Here is a 13,521-nt window from a genome sequence, read left to right on the forward strand (position 1 = left end):
TTGCTTATATACCAGTCAACCCCACAAGGGTTTTTCAGAGAAGGGAGAAGCAGCAGAGAGCAGAGGTGAGGAAGCTCCTAAAGGAGCAGTAATACAGGTCAAGGGCTGTAACACTGAAGACAGTAACTGGTATGCAAGGAGCCCTATAACAGAGCCAGCAGCGACAAGACCAGAAGGGACCCCGCAGCAAGAAGCCTGGAAGGAGCCCTGCGGCAGTGACGGCCGAAAGGTGCTGCTAAGAGAGCAGCAGCTAAGGAAGCTGCTATACTGGCTATGAACTGGGCCAGTCAGCAGTGGAAAGGCCAGCAGCAGGAGGTCGAAGGCAGAGGGGCCGTGCACAGCCGAGAGGGGACATGCACCATGGCTGAGAGAAGGGCCTGCCTGCTAGCACGGCCAGGAAAAGGGCCTGCTAGCACAACCAAGAACTGAAAGAGCTGTCCTGGTTAGAAGTTATCCTGCACCAAAGAAGGGATGGATGTGCTCTCCACCTTGGGGGAGTCTTCCAAACCTCGCCTCTGTGCCTCCTGATCCTAATCCCAAGTTGTTCCCATTACTTACAAGTTGATCCTGATCCCAAATTGTAGACTGTTAACTTCCCTAACGAACCACATAACTGTGAGTATGGTCTGTGACTTCTGTGGGGCCACTGCAACAAATTACCGAACCCAGCAGAGAAGTAGAGTGTGTGTGTCATGGAGGGAACACCTGGTATCAGAAATGATGAAGAAGGTGTAAAGTGGAGGAATGTCTGACCTCTACCTCACAGGAACCAGCTTTGTGCTTATCCTGATTCTTATTCCTCAGGAATTTAGGCAATTCCTTGTACTAGAATGCAGGGAAAAAATATTTGGTAACCATGTATCTGATAAGGTTTTACCATCAATATATAAAGAATGCTTACAACTCGACAACAAAAAGACAAACAACCCAATTAAAAAATGGGCAAAGAATGTGAATAGACATTTCTCCAATAAGCACCTGGAAAGATACTAAACATCGTTAGTCATCAGGGAAATGCAAATCAAAGCCACATATTGTATGATTCCATTTATATGAAATATCCAGATGCACAGAGACACAACAACAGATCAGTGGTTTTCAAGGGCTGGGGGAGAGGGGGAAGGGGAGTGAGTACTTAACTGGAAATAGGATTTCCTTTTGGGGTGATGAAAATGTTCTGATGGTTGCACAACACTGTGATTGCAGTAAATGTCACTATTGGTAATTTTTATATGTATTTTACCACAATTTAAAATCAAAAGTTGAAGCACATGCGGAAGTGGGCTCTCTAGGGCCACACTTCCTTCCAAGAGTCTATTAAAATGAGAACAGCTGAGTGCCAGTCACCTCTTTTCTATGGCTTTGCTTTGGCTGCCTTCTGACCTTGTTTTCCTCTTTCACATGGCTGGGCTAACAAAGTGAGAAAAGCCTGAGGATGGCTCTTACTACCCCCTCAAGGCCTGAAGGGGTATGAGGGTTGCTGAAACTAGCTCTGCCAGAGGCAGAGGAAAACAAGCTTTTCCAGATCTCCTACCCATGCTCAGAAAAAAGCCTTTACTTGCATGCAAAATGGTTATGACCCAAAACTCTGTGGTCTTAGAAGAAATTAGGAAAACTACAGTTGTAGGCTTTCTATAACCAAAATAAAAGAATTTCCATGTAGTTCTAAGGAGCCCTGGTGCCACAGTGATAAAGAGCTGCAGCTGCTAACCAAAAGGTTGGTAGTTCTAATCCACTAGCTGCTCCTTGGAAACCCTATGGGGCAGTTCTACTGTGTCCTGTAGGGTTGCTATGAGTCAGAATTGACTCAATGGCAATGGGTTAGTTTTTTTATGTAGTTTTGAGGACTACACTAGGCTTTGCGACCTATGGCAGGGACTAGCTAGATGTTGACCAAACATGGTTCACCTTCCTCCTGGACACAAGCTAGATGTCCATTTCCCAACCTCCTAGCAGTTAGGCGTGGCCCTGTGACTGAATTCTAGCAACATAATATGGGTGGAAGTGACTAAGCCACTACCAGGCCTGGCCAGCCAAAGCCTCCCATAAGAGCTTCCACTTTCTACAGGTGACCTTGCAAACCGTGTGCAGAAAATGGCAGAGCCTCCATCAGCCTGGGTCCTTTACAGCAGCTAGTGTTACTTTAATGAAAGACCAAAGCCTGAGCTGGTAATGAAGTGTTCCCTTTCTCCTACTAGTCAAAGGCAGGACTCGGTTGTTCCTGGGTCACCGGAACAAAATCATCTGGGTCACCCCTTTGAAATAACTTAACGACTTTTAAAAAATTATTACCAACTATTTATAAACTCTCTGCTTTTAAAAACATTCTTAGGGCCTCAAATAGCCATGGTAATTAGAAAGCCTAACAATACTACATTACCTCTGCTTTGCTGAAATACAGGCAGAGAAACTGTGTGGTTTGTTAATCTCAAACAAATTAAAGGTTTATATATCTGCTACTTACGTTTACCCTTAGGAAGTACTGCTACACTAAAGTTGGTATAACTAAGATGATATCATAGCATTAAAAAATGTAGTTCCCTTGGGCTGAACTTGTTCTTAATTACATTCTAAAACCTAAGGGGATTATATTATATTCTAAGACAGTTACCTAATAAAGAAATCCATAAACTTCTCCCTAAAGGGAAAAATGCACAAACTGAAGCATCCTTTTCAAGCTGAACAAAATAAGACAACACTTCAATAACACCAACAAATGAAAGGTCAAGACACATCTTCTATTACATTTCTTTTTAAAACCAGGTAAGACACTAAAAAATACGGACTCTATATTCACACATTCTGGGCATATTCCTTGAAAATATAATGATAGTTAAATATTATTGTTTCCTGGTATCAGGCTCTGTAATAAATTCTTTGTGTGAATTATTTTAGTAAATAACCCTATGAAATAGGTAATAACATTATCTCCATTATACATATGGGATAATTAAGGCTTATAGACCTTGAGTAACTTGCCTCAGGTGACAGAGCTTGAATTCAAAGCTAAACAAGTTGACTCTAGAGTCCAAGTTCTTAATCACTATGTATTCACTCAAGAAGTGTTTACTGAGTGAATAGCTTCCATATACAAGATACAATTCTACAGCTACTCATATAAAACCAAAAAAACCAAATTCACTGCCCTTGAGTTGATTTCAACTCATGGCGACCCACAGGACAGAGCAGAACTGCCCCACTGGGTTTCCAAGGAGCAGCTGGTAGATTGAAACTGTCGACCTTTTGGTTAGCAGTCATATCACTTAACCACTGGGCCACCAGAGCTCCGAGCTATTCATATAGCAGTAAGAAAAACAGACCCAAATTCCTGCCCTCATAAAGCACATAGTCTAATGTAAAAGAATGATAATAAATAACAAATATGTGACAATGTCAGGTGATAAAGGACATAAATAAAAAAGAGGGGAAGGGAGTGAGAAAGAGTGTTCCTTTAGAAAAGTTGGTCAAGGATATATACATATCTACCAAAAGAACATCCAAGTAGGGAATACTATCAAATGCAAAAGGTCTCAGATAATTTTTTTAAAGTCCTCAGGTAGAAGGCTGCTTATTATACTTAGGGATCACCAAGGCAGCCTCAGTGAACAAGAGGAAGAGTGGAAGGAAATGAATTTAGAAGGGGCCAAGGAACAGATCACGTAGAATCTTACAGGACAAAGTAAGCACTATGGATTTTCACCTAAATTGTAATGGAAAGTCACCGCAGGGTTTGAGTAGGTGGTAATTTAAGCTCTGATTTAAGCTTTTACAGTGTGACAATGATCTTGCTATGTGTAAAACATCATAGGAGTGAGGAGGAAAGAAGAATAGAATCGGAAGGGGTACAAAATAGAATTGGGACGACCAGTTAGGAGACTTTTACAGTCATCTAGATGAAAGATGATGGGGCTAGGACTAGGGTAACTAGCAGTGGAGGTGTGAAAAGGTCTCATTCCAGTGACTAATTTGAATGCAGCACCAATCTGACCTACTGATGGACTAAATGCAGAATGTGAGGTTACTGAGAAGAATCAAGGACGACTTTCAAGTTTTAGTCTGAGTAAATGAGTAAATGGTTGTTTTTGTTGTTAGCTGCCTCAGGTTGGCCCATCAGCGACGCCATGCTAAAGAAAACAAAGCTGTCCACTCCTGCACCGTCTCCATGATCTGCTGCAGATTGGACCATTGTGATCCACAGGGTTTTCGCTGACTAATTTTTGGAAGTACATCATCAGGTCTTTCTTTCTAGCCTGTCTTAGTCTGGAAGCTCTGCTGAAACCTGTTCAGCATCATAACAACATGCAAGCCATCACTTATAGACAGGTACTGGCTGCACTTGAGGTGCACTGGCTAGGAATCAAACCCAGGTCTCCCGCATGGAAGGCAAGAATTCTACCACTGAACCATCACTGTCCGTTTGTGTTATACATATTTTACTACAACTAAAAAAAGGAGTTCAGGTTCAAGCATGTTAAGTTTGAGAGGTCTATTCGATATTCAAGTGGAGATGTTACATAGACAACTGAACATAGTAGTCTAGAGCTCAGGAAAAAGGTCAAATCATCAGCATGCAGACGGAATGTAAAGCGATAGAATCTGACGAGATTGCATAAGGAGACAGAGTAGATGTAGACGTAAAAACTGAAGACCAAACACTTCGAAGCACTTCCAGTGAGACAGGAAGCAAACCAAACGAGCATGGGCCCTGAAACCAAATGATGGAACAATCAGCCGTATCTAAATCAATAGGTCAAGTGAGATGAAGACTGAGAACTGGCTACTGGTTTCAGCCTATGTAGGTCCAATGATGACCTTGACATAAGCTGTTTCAGTAGACCCTGTGATGGAGACAAAAGCCTGACTGGAATGAGTACAAGAGAGAACAGGGGGAGTGGAAATGAAAGCAGAAAATACAGACAATTCTTTAAAGGAGTTTTGGTATAAAAAGGAACACTCTTCTACTCTTAGACAATTATTTCATACTACTGCTCTTTCACCTGGATTACCACAATTCGACAGACACACCTAAGCGGTCTCTCTGCTTCCATATCCCCATTCAGTCAATTCTCAATTACAGTAGCCAAACAGATCAGATTAACATGTTAGATCATGTGACTTCTCTGCTCAAAAGAAAGGCTTCTCATCTAATTTAATGTAAAAGCCAACCCCAGTTTTCAAACCCCTTTGGAACCACAACTATGTATACTGATGATGAAAAACAAAAAATACTCACCCATGAAAAGTAATACATTACAAAGGTATCATAGAGATTTCACCAAGAAAATACAAAGCTAGGTGGCAGATTTACCAGAGAACCATACGGCAACTAAGACCAGCACAGAAGGAGACATAACTGACTACAATACTGGGTTGCCTGATAGTCCTGGCCCTAGGTCACCATGAGTAACTGGGGGGGTGGAAAAAGCTTCTAGGCTGATCTTTAGGCTAAGGGGCATCCAGTAGAATAAGATGGGGAAAACTGTAAGCAGATGTGTCCTGCCCTCATCAGGGAACACTGGCCAACTTGCTCCAACCATCCCAAGCTCTAGTTCCCATTCTCTTTGATGAAACCCAATCTTCAAAAGGCCACAGGTTTTCAGCAGCTGGTCCTGACCCACATTACTCCTGGATAAGAAGGTAAGGAAGGCTGATAAACTTTCTGCACTGAAAACTCAGAAAAATTCTCAAATGCTCATGAATCAATCACCATGTCCTTCTGTATTCTATCATCCACACAGTTGCCAGACTAATCCAGCCAAAACAAAATTAAGACTATATTGCTCCCTTACTTGTCCTTTTATATAGCACTAAAGACCTTCTACAATATAGGTTCCTTTAGTCTCTTAACTCAGCATCTATGCCTTCAACTTCAAGCTCCAGCAATACCAAAGTGATTATAGTTCCCTGAACACATCATGCTCCTTCCCCTCTCTACGCTTTTCACCTTATGCTTTTGCCAATGCACCAACAATGTAATGCAGAGGAAAACGGAGGTGTGGATTTCCAGGAAAATAACTTCAAAAATTCTGCAATGGTGCCAAGAGTATTCTAGGAACTAAAATTGAATTCATCTTCCCCCATCCACAAATACGTCTCATTTCTTTTACTTGTCTATTTCTACCATGTATTACTTAAATCACTCAAATTCAAAATATCTGAATCATTTTCTATTCATTCATTCATTCAATAATCACTTAGCATCTATTCTGAGCAAAGCCCTCTGCTACACATTGTGGTAGACAAAATAGTTTCTACTCTCTTTAATTTACAACTTAAAAGTATAAATGAAATAATTCAAAATAAATACAGAAAGATACATGTTAAAACACTGATATATTCATTCAGCAAATATTTATTCAACACATACTATATACTTAGCTGAAAACACTGGCAAAAAACAAGGCTCCAGGAATTGACAGGATATCAATAGAGATGCTTCAACAAACACGCAGTGCTGGAAATGCTCACTTGTCTATATCAAGAAATTTGGAAGACAGCTACCTGGCCGACTGGATGAGATCCATATTCTTGCCCATTCCAAAGAAAGGCAATCAAACAGAATGCTGACATTATTGAACAATATCATTAATATCACATGGTAGCAAAATTTTGCTGAAGATAATTCCAAAATGGCTGCAGCCATACATTGACAAGGAACTGCCAGAGTTCAAGCAGAAATCAGAAAAAGATGTGGAACAAGGGATATCATTGCTGATATCAGATGGATCTTTTTCTTTTTTTTAATTAAACTTTTTATTTTGAGATAATTATAGATTCACATGCAAATGTTATAAATACAGAGATTCCGTGTGTACTTTACCTATATTCCTCCAATGGTAACATCTTGCAAAACAACAGTATAATATCACAATCAGAATACTGACACTGATAAAATCCACTTGCCCCAGTTTTACTTTTACTCATCTATGTGTGTATATATTTAGTTCCATACAATTTTATCACATGTGCAGAGTCATGTATTCACCACCACAGTCAAGATATAAAACAGTTCCATCACTACAAGGATCCCTCATGTTGCCCTTTAATAACCACATCCACCTCCCTTTGGCCCCCCAAATCCCCTAGCTCCCAACCACTGGCAACCACTAATGTGTTCTCCATTTCTAAAACTTATCGCTTTAAATATGTTCTATAAATAAAATCATACAGTATATACAACCTTTTAGGATTGGTTTTTTTTTTTTTTTTTTTTACTCAGGATAATTCTCTGGATATTCATCCAAGTTGTTGCATGTATCAACAGTTTGTTCCTTTTTATTGCTAAGTAGTATTCCAAGGCATAAAGGTACCAGTCTGTATAACCATTCCCCTACTGGAGGACATCTGGGTTGTTTCCAGTTTTTGACTATTACTACTAAAGCTACTATGAACATTCATGTACAAGTTTTCATACAGGCTCACTTGTGTGTGATCATAAGTTTTCATTTCTCTGGGATAAATGCCCAATTGCTGGGGCATATGGTGATTGCATATTTAGTTTTTATATGAAACTGCCAAACTGCTTTCCCAAGTGGCTCTACCATTTTATATTCCCACGAGCAATGTATGAGTGACACAGCTTCTCTGCATCCTTACCAGCATTTGGTGCTGTCACTACTCTTTATCTTAGTCACTCTTATAGGTATATAGTAATATCTCATTGTGGTTTAGTTTACATTTCCCTAATAGCCAATGATGTTGAATATCTTTTCACATGCTTATTTGCCACCTGTATATCCTCTTAAGCAAAATGCCTCTTCATGTCTTTCAGCCATTTTTTAATTGGATTTTTTTTTATTGTTTAGTTTTGTTTTTTTAATGATATTTGATTGAATTTTTGGTGAAAGTTTACACAGCAAGTTAGGTTTCCATTTGACAATCTCCACACAAATTGTTCAGTGACATTAGTTACATTTATCACAAAGTGTCGATATTCTCTTTGTGTTTTGTTTGTTCCCTTTCCGGTACTCTAGTTTCCCTGCTCTGTCAGATGGATCTTGGCTGAAAGCAGAGAATACCAGAAAGATGCTTACCTGTGTTTTATCAACTATGCAAAAGCACTCAACTGTGTAGATCATAGCAATTATGGATAATAATGTGAAGAATTCCAGAACACTTAATTGTGTTCATGTGGAACCTGTACATGGATCATGGGGGGGACCTAAACAGACAATAGATAAGTGGTAACTTTGGTGAAGGGTACAACAGTACACAATACTGGGGAAGCCAGCACAATTTGTACAAGGAAAGGTCATGGAAGCTCCGCAGACACTTCCAAACTCCCTGAGGGACTGAATTGCTGGGCGGAGGGTTGTGGGGACCATGGTCTCGGGGAACATCTAGCTCAATTGGCATAACAGTTTATAAAGACAATGTTCTACATTCTATCTTGGTGAGTAGCATCTGGGGTCTTAAAAGCCTGTAAGCAGCCATCTAAGATACTCTACTAGTCTCACCCCTTCAGGAGCAGGGGAGAATTAAGAGAACAAGATACAAGGAAAAGATTAATCCAAAGGACTAATGGACCATGGCTACCACGGCCTCCACCAGACGGAGTCCAGTACAGCTAGATGGTGCTCGGCTACCACCGATTGCCCTGACCAGGATCACAATAGAGGGTCCCAGGCAAAGCTGGAAAAGGATGTAGAACAAAATTCTAACTCACAAAAAAAAGACCAGATTTACTGGCCTGATAGACTGGAGAAACCCCGAGAGTATGGCCCCTGGACACCCTTTAGCTCAGTGGTGAAGTCACTCCCAAAGTTCACCGTTCAGCCGGGGACTGGACAGCCTCATAAAACAAAACGGGACTAATGAGGCACAGCAGTCCAGGGACAAGGACTAGAAGACAGGAGGGGACAGGAAAGCTGGTGATAGGGAACCCAAGGATAAGAAGGGACAGTGTTGACATGTTGTGGGGTTGTTAACCATTGTCATAGGGCAATATGTGTACTAACTGTTTAATGAGAAACTATTTGTTCTGCAGACCTTCATCTAAGGTACAAAAAAAAAAAAAAAAAAATTATCTATGTGAGATCAAACTGACAACAGCAACTCAAAAGGTCTGATGGGAAGCCTAGGCGACAGTGAGCTGAAGATAATAGTGATGGAATAATTTGGAAAAGATTAGTGAGAATAGCAGCACAACGGGAAGAATGTAATCAATGTCACTGAATTGTACATGTAGAAATTTTTGAAATGGTGTAACTTTGGCTATGTATACCTTCACCAAAAAAAAAAAAGGTCCTCCAAGGTCGAGAAGGGAGAGTGCTGACATGTTGTGGGGTTGTTAACCAATGTCGTAAAACAATATGCGTACTGACTGTTTAATGAGAAACTGTTAGTTCTGTAAACCTTCATCTAAAGTACAATAAAAAAAAAGAAAAGAAAAAAAAATTCTGCATACAATTTCATGAAATTCAGAGATTTCCTAAAGCCCAATCAAGGATCCTCAAGGGATCCCATATGTAAAAACTTCACAGCAGAGTTTCTGTGACATTTAAGTTAGGCCTGGAAGCTTGAGTAGAATTTTAATGAGCAAAGGCAGAGAAGAAAGCTTTTCAGACCGATGATTAATTAAAATAAGTTTATGACAGTACCTAACAGCAAACATTTACAGAATGTCCATTCCATACCAGTTAATACACTAGACGCTGGGGATACAATAAGATAGCCTCTGAAGAGTTCATTCTCTGGTGACAATCAATTAGGATATTCATTGAGCAAATATCTGTTTCAAGCACCAGTAAATATCTATATTTCTAACAAACATTCAGACAAATACTCTGTTTCAGGCACCATCTGGGCCCTAGGTATACAACAGTAAATGAAACTGTCTTGGCCTCAAAGAACATACTAATAAGAGAATTAAGATAATTTCAATAATCGTGTACTACGATGGAAAAAAAAACACAAAGTGTGCTAGGAAACCAACAAAAGGAATATCTAATTCAGATTCTTCTAATAAAAAATGACAATTTGATGACAAGAAAAAGGAAAGATAAAGGTAGAAGCACAATTCAAAGGAGAAATAATGGGTTCTATTTCAATAACAGTAAGTCACTGACCTTCTGGAGATCTAAGTATGAAGTATAACAAACATTACTCTGTGTCATGTGAAGTGACAAACAACAAAGTCATTTCTGAGAGGTGAATCTTTGCTGATCAGCAAGGCTCTCACCTAAATGAATGGAATCTAAGCAGCCTCACAGCTCACACGTTTGTCTTTGCAAAATCATAAATTATTACAAATTATGGACCTTCAAGGTCACTTCCAAATAATAAAAATCACAAATGTTAAGATCACAAATGCTGAGTCTACAGTAGAAATGTTAAGAACAAAAATGGAAATGTAGAACTAAGGAAAGAGGTCAGATGTAGAGACACAGAACACTCTACAAGGAAGTTCTGTGACACTATGCCATGAATAAAGAGAACTAAAGGCCTTTCTTCCACATCCTAAGCACTTGCCACAAGACAGGGTGAGCCTGCTAAAGAACAGAAGTACAATAAAGGAAAGAGCTAAGGACGATGACATATCCTCAAGGAACATTTAAGTGACAGGAGGAGGAAACAGAAAAAGACACACAAGGAAAAGTAAGAGAAGTAGGAGTAGAACGGATATTATAACAAAATAGAGGAAAATGTCACAAAGGAACACATGGTCAACAATGACAAATAGTTCACAAAGGTCTGAGAGGATGAGGAGTTTTGGGAGATTACCAGATTTGGTGATTTAAAGGCCTCTGGGACTTCTAGATATTTCTCCGTATGAATCTTACACAATGAAAATGTTTACCAAGTAGCCATATATTATTTTTAATTTGAGAAAAGAAGTTATTGGTATCCATCAGCAGCAGAATGGATAAGTTGTGATACAGTCACACAAAGGAAAACTACATAGCAATGAAAAACAACAAATTATTGCTACGAGCAACAACATGAATGAATCTTACAAATAAGATATCAATGAAAGAATCTAGTCACAAAAAAGTACAAACTGACTTCATTTATATGAAGTACAAGAAGCAAAACTAATCTATGGTGGTAGAGGTTTAGAAAGTGGTTACCTTTGAAGTTGGGTAATAACTGGGAGAAAGCACAAGGGAGCATTCTAAAGGTGCTAGTACATTCTACATATTGATCTAAACAATGATTAGATGTGTATATTCATTCTGTAAAAACTCAGTGGTCTGACCCTTTGATTTGTACAATGTATAAAAGTCACACCTCAGGAAAAAAATAAACATCAAAAAAAGTTATTGGTGACCTTGAATAGATCAATTTTGGGACACTGTATATGTAAAAGCCAAACTATAATGTTCAAGAATGTATACAAGGTAAGGAAGCTGAGACAGTGAATACAAACTCATTTTTCAAGAACAGTGAAAGCAAAGAAGAGATAACAAAGTAGCTTGGGTTGGTTACACAATTTACAGAAGTTATGTTTTTTGTTTTTATTTAAGATATTAGACAAAGAGAATAACATTCAAGGGCCTACCGCCCCAGTCTGTCAGTGGAGGCTTGCATGTTACTACATGTTGAACCGATTTCAGTGGAGCTTCCAGACTAAGACGGACTAGGAAGAAAGGCATGGGGACCTACTTCTGAAAATTAGCCAGTGAAAACCCTATGGGACAACAGTCCTATCCAAACCAATCATGGGATATAGCGCAGGAACAGGCAGCATCTCCTTCCGTTGTGCATGGGTCACCATGAGTTAGGGGCAACACAATGGCAGCTAACAACAACAGCAGCAGAAGAGAGGGAATGAAATTAAGGGCATTTGGAGGAACTAGGCTCACAGAGGAAGATGCATACTTCTTTCTCGAGCCTGAAGCAAAGGATAAGTAAACAAAGAAATTCTGAGAGGAGAAAATCAAGTAACCTTGAACTCTTCAATGAAGCATGCAGTAAGGTCAACTGGAATGAGTGAATAGATGCAGAAAAGGGCTCTGGGCTTGAAATACATTTTAAAATTTTGAAGCATGTACTGCAGAGATGTAAAAGACAAATATGGGGATGGAGGAGGACAGCAAGAGAGCAAAAAGCTCAGCAGCCTGAAAGCAAGGGGAGAGATGGTAGCGACTAGTGGAGAATAAAAAGTAGAAAAACAAAAGGGTAAAAAAAATCCAAGATGCTAACATGTGTATCACTGAAACTACACAATAAAGAATGATGTCTCTAAGGAAAATGTTTAAGTGAGGGGAAACAGGCAGGAGACTGATAAAAAGTGTTGAAAGGTTCAAGAATGAAGTCACTAGGGTCTGGAGTAAAAAAAAAACCATAGGGTTTCCAAGGCTGTAAATCTCTACAGAAGCAGATTTCCACATCTTTCTCCCGCAGAGCCGGAGCAGCTGGTGGTTTTGACCACCGAACTTTTGGTTAGCAGTAGATCACTTATAACCACTGTGCCACCAGGGCTCCTTCAGGGTCTGGAGTAGAGCTATGCAAAAGAAAAGCTGTCACTAAAGTTCATTACTACAGAACATACTTCAGCAAATCCCAGAAGATCAAGAACCATATATCTCTTCACTGTACTTCCTACAGCTGCTAATGGCAGCTTCTCCTCACTAATAAAATTAACCTTTATCCCCTACTCCTAAATACACCTACTCTAGACCAATAAATTACATAAACACATCCTCTCCGTTCAGAAACCTGATGAATGTTTTTACACTGCTTTCAATCCGTGCTTTCCCACCAAGGGGTTTTCAATGGTAACTCCTCGAAGGCAGTCTACATTCATGAATTCTCTGCTCACAAGAGTTGGGTCTGGGATTGCACACATGCAGATATTTTAAAAAGTGCTCTCCAATGAAGCAGACTGTTACTGAGGAAAACCTTAACAATGATTCCAAACACTCGTACAAGAATATAATGATGGCCAAATCAGGGAATGCTTAGGAATAAATCATCGATTTTCGTAACTGTCAAGAGAATCTCTAGGAAATAGGATAACATTTACTGTATCAAATTGACTTTCCCATCTTACACTATTTACTCCTCTGGGTAACTCCGCAGAACCCCTCTGCAGCTTGCTCACACCCAACCCACATTCCAGCGTCCTTTCTTCCAATCCAGAACCCCCGACTACAAACGCCCTTGGGACCATTTTTATTCCCCTATCCCCCCCTCCCCCGCCCATTTCCCCTTCTACCCCAGCCACCACTTCCATTTCTCCACTCCGATTCTTCTGCCTCTCTAGACCTCCCTCTCCTCCTCCCAAACTACTCAGTTCCCATCCCTCAAACTCCCTAGCCAGGGTCCTCCCGCTTGAGATCCCCTCCCCCACCGCTTCCATTCAGTATCCCCCTCCCCATCCTTTTTGACCCCGGCGGGCCCTACCTGCTCCTGGCCCTCTGGCCCCGCGGGCCCAGTCCGCTCCTCCGGCCGCTGCCTCCCGGGCGGCGCTCGCCGGCGCGGGGGCAGGGGCTGGGGTTGGGACTGGGGCAGCTCCGCCGTCCGCTGAGCCCCATCCTCCCAGCGGGCTGTCGGCGGCGGCGGTCCGTCGCGGCAGCG

General features: G+C 40.6%; 1 protein-coding gene across 1 annotated transcript in view; it reads right to left on the minus strand.

The window, feature by feature from the left end:
• The window catches only part of MAST2 (microtubule associated serine/threonine kinase 2), a 250,767-nt gene extending 237,297 nt beyond the window's left edge, over positions 1 to 13,470 (minus strand). The window contains exon 1 of the mRNA XM_023727112.1: positions 13,348 to 13,470. The gene's annotated coding sequence lies outside the window, so the exon portion shown is untranslated. The remainder of the gene's footprint in view (positions 1 to 13,347) is intronic.
• Positions 13,471 to 13,521: the final 51 nt, after the last annotated feature.

Source organism: Trichechus manatus, unplaced genomic scaffold, assembly GCF_000243295.1.
Source record: "Trichechus manatus latirostris isolate Lorelei unplaced genomic scaffold, TriManLat1.0 scaffold00015, whole genome shotgun sequence".
In the NCBI taxonomy this organism is placed as follows: Eukaryota; Metazoa; Chordata; class Mammalia; order Sirenia; family Trichechidae; genus Trichechus; species Trichechus manatus.